This window comes from Polypterus senegalus, chromosome 14, assembly GCF_016835505.1.
Source record: "Polypterus senegalus isolate Bchr_013 chromosome 14, ASM1683550v1, whole genome shotgun sequence".
NCBI lineage: Eukaryota > Metazoa > Chordata > Cladistia > Polypteriformes > Polypteridae > Polypterus > Polypterus senegalus.
In genome coordinates this window covers 101576753-101593248 of record NC_053167.1, presented here as the reverse complement: position 1 = coordinate 101593248, position 16496 = coordinate 101576753, and the positions used below count along the sequence as shown (strand labels likewise).

At 38.7% G+C, this 16496-nt stretch overlaps 1 protein-coding gene across 3 annotated transcripts in view; it reads right to left on the bottom strand.

The window, feature by feature from the left end:
- Nucleotides 1-16496, bottom strand: part of LOC120514913 (dihydropyrimidine dehydrogenase [NADP(+)]-like) — a 1294590-nt gene that overhangs the window by 382063 nt on the left and 896031 nt on the right. The window lies entirely within an intron of this gene.

The window sequence follows — 16496 nt, the reverse complement described above, 5'->3', positions numbered from 1 at the left end:
TAACCAACCCTTTCTGGCACCACCACTCCTCCCAGGAATGAAGGGAGGTTGGCCCACTTTATAGCCCATCTGGGTGGGGCTGGTAAGTCGTCCAATGTGGCGGCTGGCTCTTCGCAGCACCCCCTAGCGGCCACCCCATCTCCCAACCGGGCTGTGGTGGACTCCATGTCCCATGGAGCCACGGGGAGACTGAGGAAGGACCCACGGCCAGGGAGGCTGCCCCCAGGCGCCCAGGGGAGGCATTGCACTGTCCATGGTGGCTCCCCTGGGACGTATGCAGCAGAGGCGTCCCGGCCGGGCATGGGATCCGGCTGTCCGTCACAATATATATATATATATACAGTCGTGTGAAAAACTATTTGCCCTCTTCCTGATTTCTTATTCTTTTGCATGTTTGTCACACAAAATGTTTCTGATCATCAAACACATTTAACCATTAGTCAAATATAACACAAGTAAACACAAAATGCAGTTTTAAATGATGGTTTTATTATTTAGGGAGAAAAAAAATCCAAACCTACATGGCCCTGTGTGAAAAAGTAATTGCCCCCTGAACCTAATAACTGGTTGGGCCACCCTTAGCAACAATAACTGCAATAAAGTGTTTGCGATAACTTGCAATGAGTCTTTTACAGCGCTCTGGAGGAATTTTGGCCCACTCATCTTTGCAGAATTGTTGTAATTCAGCTTTATTTGAGGGTTTTCTAGCATGAACCGCCTTTTTAAGGTCATGCCATAGCATCTCAATTGGATTCAGGTCAGGACTTTGACTAGGCCACTCTAAAGTCTTCATTTTGTTTTTCTTCAGCCATTCAGAGGTGGATTTGCTGGTGTGTTTTGGGTCATTGTCCTGTTGCAGCACCCAAGATCGCTTCAGCTTGAGTTGACGAACAGATGGCGGACATTCTCCTTCAGGATTTTTGGTAGACAGTAGAATTCATGGTTCCATCTATCACAGCAAGCCTTCCAGGTCCTGAAGCAGCAAAACAACCCCAGACCATCACACTACCACCACCATATTTTACTGTTGGTATATTGTTCTTTTTCTGAAATGCTGTGTTCCTTTTACGCCAGATGTAACGGGACATTTGCCTTCCAAAAGTTCAACTTTTGTCTCATCAGTCCACAAGGTATTTTCCCAAAAGTCTTGGCAATCATTGAGATGTTTCTTAGCAAAATTGAGACGAGCCCTAATGTTCTTTTTGCTTAACAGTGGTTTGCGTCTTGGAAATCTGCCATGCAGGCCGTTTTTGCCCAGTCTCTTTCTTATGGTGGAGTCGTGAACACTGACCTTAATTGAGGCAAGTGAGGCCTGCAGTTCTTTAGACGTTGTCCTGGGGTCTTTTGTGACCTTTTGGATGAGTCGTCTCTGCGCTCTTGGGGTAATTTTGGTCGGCCGGCCACTCCTGGGAAGGTTCACCACTGTTCCAAGTTTTTGCCATTTGTGGATAATGGCTCTCACTGTGGTTCGCTGGAGTCCCAAAGCTTTAGAAATGGCTTTACAACCTTTACCAGACTGATAGATCTCAATTACTTCTGTTCTCATTTGTTCCTGAATTTCTTTGGATCTTGGCATGATGTCTAGCTTTTGAGGTGCTTTTGGTCTACTTCTCTGTGTCAGGCAGCTCCTATTTAAGTGATTTCTTGATTGAAACAGGTGTGGCAGTAATCAGGCCTGGGGTGGCTACGGAAATTGAACTCAGGTGTGATACACCACAGTTAGGTTATTTTTAACAAGGGGCAATTACTTTTTACACAGGGCCATGTAGGTTTGGATTTTTTTCTCCCTAAATAATAAAAACCATCATTTAAAAACTGCATTTTGTGTTTACTTGTGTTATATTTGACTAATGGTTAAATGTGTTTGATGATCAGAAACATTTTGTGTGACAAACATGCAAAAGAATAAGAAATCAGGAAGGGGCAAATAGTTTTTCACACCACTTTATATATATATATATATATCTGTATATATCTATATATATCTATCTATATCTATCTATCTATATATGTATATCTATATCTAAATATATATATATATATATATATATATATATCTACTTTGGGGGGCGAGCAGCTGTTGCTGGGGGTGCCAGAATCCATCGAGGAAGAAAAATTAAAAAAATTATTTGTACAAAATTTTAATTTATCTATCCATTCCTAAATAATTAAATGGGCAGGCTATTTCGTGTCAGTGCAATACGCTGCTTGTTAAAACGGATGACTCCTGCTCTTATGTGCACTTAGTGCTGCGTGGGTATTATGAACTATCGCATCTGTTCAAGTTCTATTTAAATTTTAAATATAAGTAATTTTTATTTAGTCGACAGAAATATGTTTAGTAGGAATGTAAGTTAAATTTAGTCATCATTGCATAAATTTTTCTTCACCATAGAAATTTAAAGACTAAATTCAACTTCCATTCCTACCAAAGATATTTCTGGCGACTAAATAGAACCTACTTATATCCAAATTCGAGCTATTGAGCTGTCGCCTGCCTGCCTGAATAAGTCACCCTTGCTTCGCTCTTACTTTTTTCCCGTTCATTTAATCATGGTTAGTCGTGAAAAAAATATAAAATGGAAGGGGGATTACACTGAGTATGGCTTTACCAAAACAATTATTGATGGTGAATCGATTATTCATAAAGATTCAATTGGTGATATGTTTTTCTGTGTTAACCACATATTTTTCATACTTCTTCTCAAACCAAGGGGGTGCGAGGGTACAACGAATCGGGAAGCGCTGATCAATGTAATCGATGTACCAGGAAATCATGCATTGAGAGAAGTTCCCCTTTGCTTGGAATGCAAAGTGTGATTGAATGCATTACTTTTTAACGCGTTATGGAGCACATGCATCAAAGCTTCTCATGCTGTGCTTGTGCTAAGAAAAGGAAACATTTTAAAAATAACGTAACACTATTGTCAATGTAACCTTTTGTAAGTAGTGCCTGGAGGATTCAGAGTGTGGAGAAACTCTAGAGACAGCGTGTGTATTAACTTGTGGATTTTTCTGTGAGTGTGTGGTGGCAGCGTCACAAAGATGGTTCCGCAAGACTGCGTTAGCTGCGGAGCTCAGCTCAGAGCGAAATGAGGTGAATGGGAGGGAAGATGATGACGTGACTCCCCCACCCGCCTTAACTGTCAATCCCCCATAAAGACAGTCTCTCGGAATTTGCATAAGCACAGCCCTTCAACAGCAATTTTAACTTAGTTACAAAGTGATCAAAACTCTCGTTTATATCCTGCGTCCTCTCATTAAACTTGTATCCTGCATTAGCCGTGGGCATGACAAACGCCAGCGGCAGCCTGTCTATGAACTTAATTTAAACTTTAGGTTTACACCGTGCTTTGTTTCCGAAGTAGCTGCACTCATGAATATGGTAGTATATGTCACTCGCTCGCTTCTTATTGTTTCGCTGCCTTCTCAATTGTATAATGCATGTTTTCTTCAGCACTTTTTGGAGCTCTTCCTTGTTTTCTACGTACTGCGTTGACAGTTCACGTGATGATGTCACACGAAACTCAGCCCCCCACGGCCATCAAGCTCAACTCTATTACAGTATATGGAGAAAAATAGCTTCCAGTTATGACCATTACATGTAGAATTTCGAAATGAAACCTGCCCAACTTTTGTAAGGAAGCTGTAGATATGAGCCTGCCAAATTTCAGCCTTCTACCTACACGGGAAGTTGGAGAATTAGTCATGAGTCACTGAGTGAGTGAGTCAGTGAGGGCTTTGCGTTTTATTAGTATAGATCAAAGGGTGCAGAAACCACTGATTGATTTTCATCATTGGATGTACCACTAGTATAAAATTACAGCACAACACATTTTAGCCATTGTTAAGAAGGTTCATCAATGTATTTACTTCCCCGTCTGTTCTCATTAACCTTTAAGAGTGAGTGATGGACTCCATTCTTACTGGCTGCATAACATCTGGTAAATTGCTAAGCTCAGCATAGGATGGAGCCCTGAAGATCGCAGGTGGCACAGATCATTAATGGCACCAAGTGGCCTTCTGTTCTGGACATTAGAAAAGCAAACAGGATTATTAAATACCTTAGCCATTCTGTACAGTTGCTTTTCTCACTCCTTCATTTTTGACAAATAGTGCAGGACTATTTAAACTTAAACTCACAGATTCAGAGATGAAAGGGTTGCCAAACAGCCAGTTGAAACAATTATATTTATATTTCTTGTATGTGTATCTTGTATATAATTGTATATATACAGCATTTTGCATTCTATGAATGCTGTTTTATAAGATTGCATTACTGTTACTATTCTGAAGATACCAACAAATAAGAAATTCATTACACTATGCACAGAAAGCAATTAACTTGAACTTGAAGCTGTATCTGCTGGAAACAGTCAAAATAACAACTGCAGCCTGCACGATATGCAGAAATCTGAGTGTCTAGGAATTAAGGCTTGTTGCGGAGAGAGACACGTAATGATGTGAAGAGCATTGCTGGACTGCTATTAAAATGTCAGAATCTAAATAACTATACTTTTTTCACAAAAATGACATGAATACACTGTTTCACTGCATTTGTTCAACCTTAGGATACATATTAATACTAGGGAAAATTCCTGACTTAAAAAACGGATGCATTCGATAAATTTTAAGGTTTAAGTTTAACAGTTGTACTGGTGGTCCTTAGGACCTACCTGTATATTAAACTACAAACATGGTCATTGAATTTTTTCTTTTTAATTTATAAAAATTAGTGCTGGGCAGCGATTTTTAATCACTATTAATCGCATGATTGTCTGTGATTAATCGCAGACAATCACAACAATAACATTGTTATGTGCAAAATTCAATAATGAACTCAAAAGTAGTGTATTGCATGGTTTTGGTTTGCAGACACTTTAAACAAATAAGGTGCTTTTTAATAGCAGTATTTCCTTTACATAGTAGCAGTTCAAATATTTCTTGTAAATCTCAACTTAAACATTAATGTAATCAAATCAAATATAAAATCAAAACTATTTGCCACTGCCAGGGCAATAACGTTTTATCTAGTTTGTTATAGAAAAACAAGTCAACCTCAGAGTCCAGAGCCACAATCACAACATTATAACAGGCACCTTCTGAGTAACAGCAAGTTAACATTTCTAAATTTGTTTTCTTTTTTATCTGAACAGATACCAGCAGAAACATTTTCTTTTATCAGGGAGCAACATAAACAGTCTATGTTCAGTAGGAACTCTTTGAGGGCTAATATTTTTTCCAAAAAACTGAAGTTTTCTGAAAAGCGCACAAAGCGATGTTTTCACACATTAATCAACATACTATGTCTATTTGCACGCTGGGCTGGCTGCCTGGCTGTCTTTGTGAGAAGGTGCGCTGGGGTGGATGTTGCAGTGAGACGCAATATGGTTTGTACTTCCTGTTATCATAAGTGTCTGTGCTCCCAGACGAACGCTGCCATAGGTGCATCAAATTCGGAGACTGACAAATCAGAGTCCGATTTATCGATAATACGAAAAAAGTCAGCTCTTTACTACTCATGCACACGCAGGGAATCAAGGTCAAATCAACAAAGCTAACTTTCCTTCTAGCAAAAGCATATCGAAAAGCGATGTAACAAGAAGATCACTGATCTTTATCGATCGCTAGCGAGACTGAGGCTTTCAAAATAATAATAATAACAAAAACTGCGCCAACGCACAATAAAATAATTGTCTGCATTAATTAATTAATGCGTTAACATGATAATAACATGTTAACTTGCCTAGTCCTAATAAAAATGTTTCAGTTTGTGAAAAAATTATTTGAAAAATATCCAACTTATCTGCTAAACATAGCCACAGTATATAGCTAGTTAGAAAATGTATTCATGGCCTAACATTCAGCTGCGTTTGGGAACTTAGTTAACTAATATGAAAATTGGAGCATTTTACATTTGTTTTAGTTTTTCTCTGTAATTGTAAGACAAATGTAAGTTAACATAGTCGAAAACAGCTGCAGATAATAAAGTGAGATCAAGATGAATGAGTCACAGCATATGGAACTGGCATGGCAAAAACTGTCATTTGCCCATAAGACACCGTAGCTTTTGTAAGTCGAATGGTCGTAAGGAGCATAGGTTGTAAGTCAATGATGATGACCTGCACTTTTATTTTGTTAAATGATATTGATGTCAGAGGGCATTGCAATGCTCTGGTATCAATCAAGACACATAATTCACTAGAATCTTACTGGTGAGTGAACCTGAATGTCTTACTAGTCATTAGAAAAACAGGGACAGATGTCTTCACTTTGCTAAGTTAATGTTAATGCTAGAAATGTTTGCACTCATCTTGGAAAAAGTCTGAATAAGCCTGATCAGAATTTTCCTGCCAAAAATGGCACTTTATGTGTATGAACAGCATGCAAACATGGTTCCTGTGGATGTCCTAAAAATTATTTTAGAAAGGTGTTAGTGGGACCAGGTGCCATGGCAGCACAAGAGGGTTATTTGTGAGGAAAACACAGATTTGGTACAATATAGAGATGGTATTGTAATCCTACAGAGAGAGTTGCTTGCATGTCATTTCTTCCTTTTATTTTTAGACTTCTTTGTTTTACACACTGGCTGTGCTCACTGCCCAGAAATGAGTTTTTCCTTGGAGCCTCTGACAAACCTTTTATTCAGTATGTGCAGGGGTCTTGTTCTTTAGTTTTGGTCTACAGGGAGGGCACTGGCACCATGAAGTGGGGCTGGATTTTACTGAAAAACAGCTTAGCCATGCATATTGACTGCCTAAAATTGATTAAAAGCGCATCCTGTCCACATTAGTCAGAGAAGGAGAGAGGCAGAGGCAGAGACAGAGAGCTTTGAGTATGACTACTCGCCACTCTGGTGATAACAGACATGTCAGTAGATTAAAGACACAAATCAAAGGCAATTCAGTTCATAATACATGACTGCATTTTAAGTTGAACATAGTATCTACCACTAAAGAGATTTCCATTAAACATAAACAAATCTAAGACAAGATGTCAAAATAGCATGCATAATAAATGAGGCATTTTGTTACATAAGGCTAAAGATATTTGGTTGACATACATATACTCATACAATATACAGTATGCATAAATAATAAATTAACTGACAAAAACCTGACAATCTTTACTCGACCAATCTACAGACAAATCCCAAGTACAGTATAATAACAGAAACTGCATCTTACACCATGCATTTTTAAATGGCACACACTTCATAAACTAATTTTTCCTTAAACATGTTTAATTAGGCATACATATTAATCATTTTTTTAACAGTTCACCTGAATGGCTACACTAAATTTTTAAACAGATAAAAGCTATAATAAGACAAAGGTGAACAAGTGTAGATTGTAAATTACAGCACTAGAGTGAAGTTTTCATTAACACCCATTAATGAAATTCTAAAAAATATCCTATTGGGATCAAGACTAGTTGGGGAAAGAAGTAGCAACTACGTGCCTTGGTTTGCAGTTTCTGTAATTACAGGAACTTTTTTTTAACACATAGACACACAGTATTAAAAATTAATTTTCATTTCACAGTCCGGGTTTTAATGCAGATTGCTCAATAAGAGATGACTGCTGTTAGGGGCTATTCTATACTTCTCTGCACACCCTTGATATCCTCTCCCACCTTTTTGAGAGGCTCTTTCTTTCTCAAGACTAAACTGAAGACCCATCTTGGCTTTATTGGATTCAAATTGCATTTTGAATGGCCTATTCTTATTCATGGATACTTAATTTTCTGCTTCTGTCTTAATTTTGCCTCACTCTGATCTGCATTTAACTCTTATGTCATTTTAAGTGATTTGTGACTAATACATTTTATATGTTTTTCTATCATATTATTAATAGCTTTCTAAAGGCATGACTGTTTACTGCAGTTAAACTTTACATTTTTAAAACTGGAAATAATCACAAAGGCCTTTATAAAACAATGTACAGTAAAATATAAATAAAACAAGGCAGCAGGCTAATACAGGGGAAGAAATGGGGATATTTAGAGCCACGGAGCGTGCATTACTGGTATTATTTGTGGAATAAGAATATTAGATTTTTGAGCGTCTTCAGCTAAGATCTGAATGCTCAGACAGTCAAAACTTTACATTGTTCTATTGAGTGCAAAACATGAAGTGGAGTGGATGTTTGACAGGAGGACTGCTGAGCAGTTTAGAAGAACCTGAAAGGGTGGGATTCACTGTAGTTTATAAACCATAGGCAAAATAAGCAGGTATAAGGAGTTCCAGCAGTAAATTTAATTTAAGTAGTGTATGTCAGCAAAGCATTTTACACAGCAAATTTGCTAGAATTTTTTCCCTGAAAATTCACCATACAGTTGGCTTAGGTGAACTTTGTTTTTTTTTTCCCTGCTCTCTATGGTCCTTTGCAAGGCCAGCATCAAAGAACTGTAGCAGCCATGTTGGATGGGGATGACACTTCCCAATCTATGGCATCCGCCCAATTTGTATTGCAATGCAATATGCCTTGTGTTACACACGTGAGCATAGGAGGCAGTCAAAGGGCTTAACTAAGAGTAAAACATAGACTCGGGGGATGACAAAGTGTACTAACATCTCTTCTCCCACCTCAGCAGATCACAGGAAGGAAAGACCACTTAAAACTCAACCGGGTACCACTTCCACCTGCAGACCACACCCTCCAGCTGACCTCACTTCTGCCAAATCCCATTGGACTCTCCTCTTCCTACCCCCTACGTATAAAGCCAACCACTTGCCTCCCGCAGGCAGTCACAACTTGGACTCAGTCTTTGGAGGTTACTCTCTAGCTCTAATGTCCTTTTGAAGGTCGTCTTATTAATATATAGAGTGGAACTCCAAACTCTTTTTTTTGTGTCTCTTGTGCTTTTTCCACACCTGTTTGCATTTATGCACAGCCTTTAAGTGTGTTAGTGGTCTGTATGAGTGTTACTTTTCTGAATAATATTTTACATAAGACCACCTTAATGTTCCTTTTATCCATCCATCCATTATCCAACCTGCTATATCCTAACCAAAGGGTCCCGGGGGTCTGCTGGAGCCAATTCCATGCCAAAACAGGGCACAAGGCAGGAAACAAACCCTGGGCAGGGCGCGCACACACACATACATAAACAAACCCACACCCCAAGCACAATTTAGGATCGCACCCAACCTGCATGTCTTTGGGAGGAAAACGGAGTACCTGGAGGAAATCCACTCAGACACGGGGAGAACATGCAAACTCCACCCAGGGAGGACCCGAGAAGCGAACCTGGGTCTCCTAACTGCGAGGCAGCAGCACTACCCACTGCGCCACCGTGCCGCCACCAGTAAAAATATTATTATTATTTTGAAGTATTTTGAAATATTTGTTTTCATCAATGTAAACATTTTAATGCATACAGAATTGCAATTTATTTAAATACATTTTTATAGAGTTACATTATATACTGTAATGAATATCAAAAATGTATTGAATTTCAATACTTTTCTTAGGATTCAATCGAAGTTTGAAATTTTCATATTGTGGAAACCCTAGTAAGTTATTTTAGGTTGCTTTTGCTGCTGTTTTGTGTGTTATGATTGCCACCATTACTCATATCCCATTCTTAGGGTACTTGGCTTGGTTGTTAGGGGTGTATCTTCAGACGTTTTCTCCATGACGTTGTGATGAACGGTTTTAAAGTTCGGCTGTTTGACGTGTTTCCCTGTCCAAGGTTGCGGATAACAAACCACTTTTTCCAAAGAAATTTTTGCTTATTACCTCTGCATTTTTTTTTCGGTTTTTGATTCAGCTTTGATCTTTTGACTGATTTTTAGTTTCCACTTTTGTTTTGAGCAAAACATTTTTGATTTTATGGTTCTGACCCTACTCGTTTCTTACTATGTCTTTTCTCTCAATCACTCTCTTCCTTACTGCTACCTCTACAGTATAATCCAATCTTTCTGTATCTCCCTTACTTAAACTGAGATGCTGACTTCAACTCTTGTTTATTTCACTGGAATGTGGACCACCTTACATGGAAAATCCCATAAGGTAACAGACTTAGCGTTCTCTTTGCAGTTGTTTAGAAAACCAGGAGGGAAACAATGAAGTGCAGAAGAAGCTGATCAGAACAGCTTATTTTACATAAACAACAGCTATATGTTTGCTTGCATGTAGCCTGTATGGATTATTATTATTATTGCAAGTTCTTTGGACAAAATGAATTAAGAGTCACTGACACAGGAAGCAAAAAGGTCCTGCAACTAAAATACTAGTATGTATACTCAGCAAAAAAAGAAACGTCCCTTTTTCAGGACTGTGTATTTCAACAATAATGTTTTAAAAATCCAAATAACTTTACAGATCTTCATTGTAAAGGGTTTAAACAATGTTTTCCATGCATGTTCAATTAACCATAATCAATGAATTAACATGCACCTGTGGAATGGTTGTTAAGACCTTAACAGCTTACAGAAAGTAGGCATTTATGGTCACAGTTCTAAAAACGCAGGACACTAAAGAGACTGTGAAAAACACCCAAAGAAAGATACCCAGGGTCCCTGCTCATCTGCGTGAACGTGCATTAGGCATGCTGCAGGGAGGCATGAGGACTGCTGATGTGGCTAGGGCAATAAATTGCCATGTCCGCACTGTGAGACGCCTAGGACAGCTGATCATCCTCGCAGTGGAAGACCACGTGTAACAACACCTGCACAGGATCGGTACATCCGAATATCACACCTGCGTGACAGGTACAGGATGGCCACAACAACTGCCCGAGTCACACCAGGAACACACAATCCCTCCATCAGTGCTCAGACTGTCCGCAATAGGCTGAGAGAGGCTGGACTGAGGGCTTGTAGGCCTGTTGTAAGCCAGGTCCTTACCAGCATCACCAGCAACAACGCCGCCTATGGGCACAAACCCACCTTCGCTGGACCAGACAGGAGTGGCAAAAAGTGCTCTTCACTGATGAGTCACGGTTTTGTCTCACCAGGGGTGATGGACGGATTTGTGTTTATCGTCGAAGGAATTGAGCACGCCTGGGACCTGTTGGATCGCAGGGTGAGGGCTAGGGCCATTCCCCCCAGAAATGTCCAGGAACTTGCAGGTGCCTTGGTGGAAGAGTGGGGTAACATCTCACAGCAAGAACTGACAAATCTGGTCCAGTCCATGAGGAGGAGATGCACTGCAGTACTTCAAGCAGCTGGTGGCCACACCTGATACTGACTGGTACTTTTGATTTTGAGCCTCCCTTCATTCAGGGACACATTGTGAAACATTTTTAGTTTATGTCTTATGGTGTTGACTCTTTTAGTGTTCGTACAAATACACATTAAGTTTACTGAAAGTAAAAACAGTTGAAAGTCAGAGGACGTTTCTTTTTTTGCTGAGTATATATAGCCAGACAGTGAACACTGACTGACAGAGAAGAAGCACAAATCTCATTAAGTGAGTAGAAACAGGAAGATATCTGAAATGAGGAAAATCACAAAAAAGTTTTTAGTCAGACTCTATTCCAGTGCAGTTTGCTGGCATTCATTTAATTTAATGCTGGAGCCCTATAGCTCTAGAAAATATTATATGGTTGCAGTTACTGGAGACAGTTTGCATATTCTTCTCATGTCCCCTCTGTGCATTCTTCTTCTCTTCCCTGTGTACACTGACAGGTTTCAGTTGGCCTCAATGGAGTGAATGCAGCAGAGTGCCTGCATGCTGCCCCATGAGAAGCTGGTGCCTGCGTTGCCTCTGATGCTGCCTGGAGAGACTCTGGCTCCTGTAACTCTGAATATTAACAAGTTGGACATAGAAAACTAATGGATAGCATTTCTAGAGGAATTTACTTAGCAATCCTTCTAGTGCCTACTCAGTGGAGTCCACGTGTAAAAAGGAGCACTTTAAATATTTTTCTTTTTAACTAGACAAGGAACTGAAAGATTACACCATTAAAAAGAACGGAGTGATTTACACTTGTCTACGATGGCTAGAGAAACATTCACATGAAAAATGCAATTCTCTGCATTTGCCAGGCCACTCCTGTTCACGTTAACACATGTCTGACAGGAAGAAAATGGATTCTTCAGATCTAGTGAGAAATACTCATTGTAACATTTCTATGTAAAACTAAAATATGTTGTTATCTTCTTTTCCTTTTAACTTTTAGTAGCAATAATTGCAATACCATAACCAGGTTTACTGCTTTGGACTGCTTCTCACATTTTATTTTTGCTATGACAAAATGGTGTTATATTCTACCTTAGAGTTTGGTATATAGGTACCAGTTTTTGAAATGCCGCTGATCTAGAAATGAAAATATGCTGCTTATTAGAGACCACCCAAGAACATCAAATCCCATTCAGTGAGAGAGTTAACAATTGTAAATCCTGTCATGTCTCTGAGAGGCACAGGAATTATCTTGTTATCAATTTAATAATGGAACATTGAAGTAAGTGATGCCGTCCACCAACACCAGTAACACCAAGTCTCGAGGGAAATTCACGGCTGCGGAAACTGTCAATCTCAGCAGATATGGACATATTAAAAATTGGGGACAATGCACCTTCTCTCCATAAATCTATTCTTTTGGTTCTTGTGTAATAAGAAAATTCTGCAAGAAGATAAGTGTAATCAATGCAGCATGGCTGACAGCTGTGACCTTTAAGCATTCCAATTTTAATTTTTTTTTTTTTTTTTAATTTTAAAAGGGAATCTGGAAGTTTTTTTTTTTTTGGCTTTTTAATTTAAAAACTTACATTGCCCAATTGGCAAAGCAAAAAAGTTTCTCATAAATGTAACATTTGCTGAACCACTGGGCACAATGACCCTGAAGACCCTCATGTGTTGACAGATGTAATATAGGAAATAGTAATCTGTGCTACAACAAGCCATTGTGTAAAAAAGTCTGAGGGACAGCAGGCTCTGAGCAAACCTGAACAACAGAATAAAGCGGTAAGAATTGAAATGCCTGATTAAAACTAGTTGTGCAAAAAAGATGTGTGCTTCAGACAAAGTTTACAGTTTGGCTTTCATTACATTTTGTTTTGAGCTAATATGTACAGTCTAATCAGAAAAAACTGTTATATTCACAAGTCAGGGATTAAGGGTGCAAAGAAAACAATTACTGCCACAAAGTTCTGTGACTTTGCAGCCTGTAGACTGAAACTTGAAAGTAGCTCAGCAGTGGCCCTGCAACAGACTGTAACCTCAGACGACAGAACAAATACAGTAAGGCTTTCTGTCAGCAGGCATTGAGTCTAGTGGTGGAGGTTTTAAGTGCTCTGTGATTACCGTATATACTCGCGGATAAGTTCTCCCGCAGATAAGTCGGGACTTGAATTTACCATATAATTTCTGGTATTTTATAATGTCAGTCGATTAAGTCAAATGCGGAAAACTCATGCTATTGGTCCAAGAGATTATGATATGCTAATGCCCACCTCAGAGAGTAACCACGGAGCAAACTGCCTTTTTTGTTCTATGTATTGTGCCTATGTGACCACATAGTAATACCCGAATTATTACGAAGCAATATTTGCACTGTTTTGTGTTTTTTGTATCTCACACCTTCATACACCTTTATTGTAAGGGCATCCTTAATCTAGGATGGAACGTTCGATCAGAAGAAAATATGAAGCTGGTTTTAAATTAAATGTCTTTGAAGTAGCACAAGAAATTGGTAACTGAGCTGTTGCAACAAAATTCAATGTGTATGAAAAACTGATGCAAGATTGGAGAACGTAAAAAGATGTAAAAAAATCTTTTTGAACAGGCGCATAAGTCGGGATCTGAGTTTATGATTGATTTTTCGGGTTTCAAGACCCATCTTATACTTAAGGAAGCGTATTAGGGCCACGGTGAAGAAAAAAAAATACAGACACAGTGAAGAAAAAAAAAACCTAAACTATGACATTTATGATGAGAATAAAGTCGACATGTTGACTTTATTCTCGACATTTCCACTTTAATCTCGACGCTTATGTTTAGAGGCAGCAGTGCAACCTCTATGCCACCGTGCCCCCACATGATTAGTACATGCTTTAATGAATTTCATCATGAAAATATCAAGTATTTATCTTAGCATTGTAAATGTTCAGGGAGCAGGAATATCATGAAATTAATGTATTCTGTGTGGTGATCACTGCTTGCGCCTCCTCTTAGTGCAGAGGAAATCAGTTTAAGAAGCACATAGCGATTAACATGGCGCGGGGAATGCTTAACATAAAGCATTTCATGTGCTACATAATTTATGATGGAGTTTGGGAAAATCTAGTAAATTAAATATTAATTTTAAGATGAAGCTTAGTTTACGATGTTCTACTTTAATGACAAACTACGAGAAGAAAATTAACATGTCGACTTTAATCTCGACATAAACAACGAGAATAAAGTAGAAATGTCAAGAATAAAGTCAACATGTCGACTTTATTCTCATCAGAAGCGTTGAGATTAAAGTGGAAATGTCGAGAATAAAGTCAACATGTCGACTGTTTTTTTTTCTTTCTTCACTGTGTCCATATTTTCTTTTTCACCATGGCCCTAATACGCTTCTGTTTTATTTGGTATGTAGGAGGTATTGGTTTAAGGTAATTGCTTGGTATAAATGAGTGCTGTAGTAACATGAGAGGTTATTTAAAATATGCACCTAGGGATAACCAAATATGAATTCATACACATGAGGTAGATGGCACAGTAGTATATTGTGAAATGCCAAAAATATTTCATGAAAACACAAATGCTATTTATTTATTTATTTTAAACAATATACAGTAATGACAATTAAATGAAAGGAATCTACAGTAATATAACTGTTATAATGACTCTGCAGCTTTGTGAATATATCAAAGCTTTTTTTTCTTTTAAGGAGTCACACATAGCAAGATCAGAAATAAGACTTGTCAGGGGCTGTGTTTTGCCTGGAAAATGTAATCTAACATAACAAACACAAACAGTAACACAGAATAACCCCGAACAGTAAGTTAAACAGAAAAACTGCATTTTTTCGAAATGATGTCAAGAATACTATAAAGTACAATTTATCTGTCTGTAGTCCAGGCAGACATTTGAGGTATATTGCATCCTGGGTTTGTAGATGCATTTCTTTTAAGCTTTTCACTGTCATTTAAATAGCATTTGGTTCCCCCCTGCTGCGCCAGCAAAGATTCAGCCAGAAAATTCACTCACCTTCACTGTGCCTAAATGGATTTTTACTTTGTTTGTTTAAAGTGTTTTACACTAATAATATCCCTATGACCGAACGGAAATGTAAAAGGAAACATATTCAAAATACACTGGGAAGCCACTGGGTTGCCTGCCATGCATCCTCTGTAATTTCATACTTGCAGTCGCTATGCTTTTGGGTACACTTCATAATACAGATGAATAGCTCCTGCATTGCATCAGATGAGAGGGGCATCAATGACTGGCATTTTCATTCTCATTTCTGTTCATTTCAAGTCAACTCCTTCAAAAAAAAATTTTTTAAAGGTCCAAATATGCCACAATTTCTGAATAGAGAAAAAATTACAATTTGGGTCAGGGTGAAATTTAATAAATCCAAGATACTCCCAGATCTAACAGACAAACAGGAACTGAGGCTGCTGTAGGGACTTATCATAGAAGGGCAATGTCTAATGGCATGGAGAGTGAAAGAATTCCATATACATATACAGTACATACTGTAACCCATAGGGGTTATTGTAGCGCCCCAAACCTCCACACACAACTACACAATACAGTCCTGGGTTCAAATACACACACAATACATCCAACAGGGTTTCAGTTTCCTTCTTTCTAGACTGCACACGCAATATGTTTCTCCTTCTACACCTCCTCCCAGTTGTGACTGCTCAATGGGCAGTGGTGGCCCCTCTTAGAGGAAAGAGGCAGTGTAAAGCAGAAAGCACTCCCAGGTCTGGCAGAAGCCTATGAAAGTAGGACAATGCTAACCAGCAGCTCCCCCTGCCAGTGCCCCAAGGGACCACAACTCTCAACATGCCCTGCAGGTACCTGATTGGGTATACTGAACCAGGAATACTGCCATCCAGTGTGTCAGTGGAGCATGTACTCTTGGGAGACAGTCCCCACCCCGTCCATCCACTACACTGGTTTCCCTGCCAGGTAAGGTTACAGGGTTTACAGGGGTCAGCCCGGCCCTGCCATCCATCACAACATGTACATACACAGAATTAAAGAAAACATAAGATATGATAAAACATGCAAAAATCATACAATATGTTCATAAACTATACTTGAAGAAAACATATACAGTACTGTTAAACTTTCTTGGATTTAAACAAAAAAGGTTCTTAATTGTGCTAAATAAGCATAATAAGCATAATGCTCCACTTGGAGTGCAGTCATTAGTGGAGTCCCTTATGTGTCTGACACACTAAGGTTAGACACTGGCAAACTAACTCAACAGCAAATTAAAATTCATGGTCACTAAACTAGCACTGCTCAAGGCTTAAGTTTCTTTTACGTTGTTTCTTTTTCTTTATAAATTATTCAAGGTTAGAATTCTCTTGCAAGGTC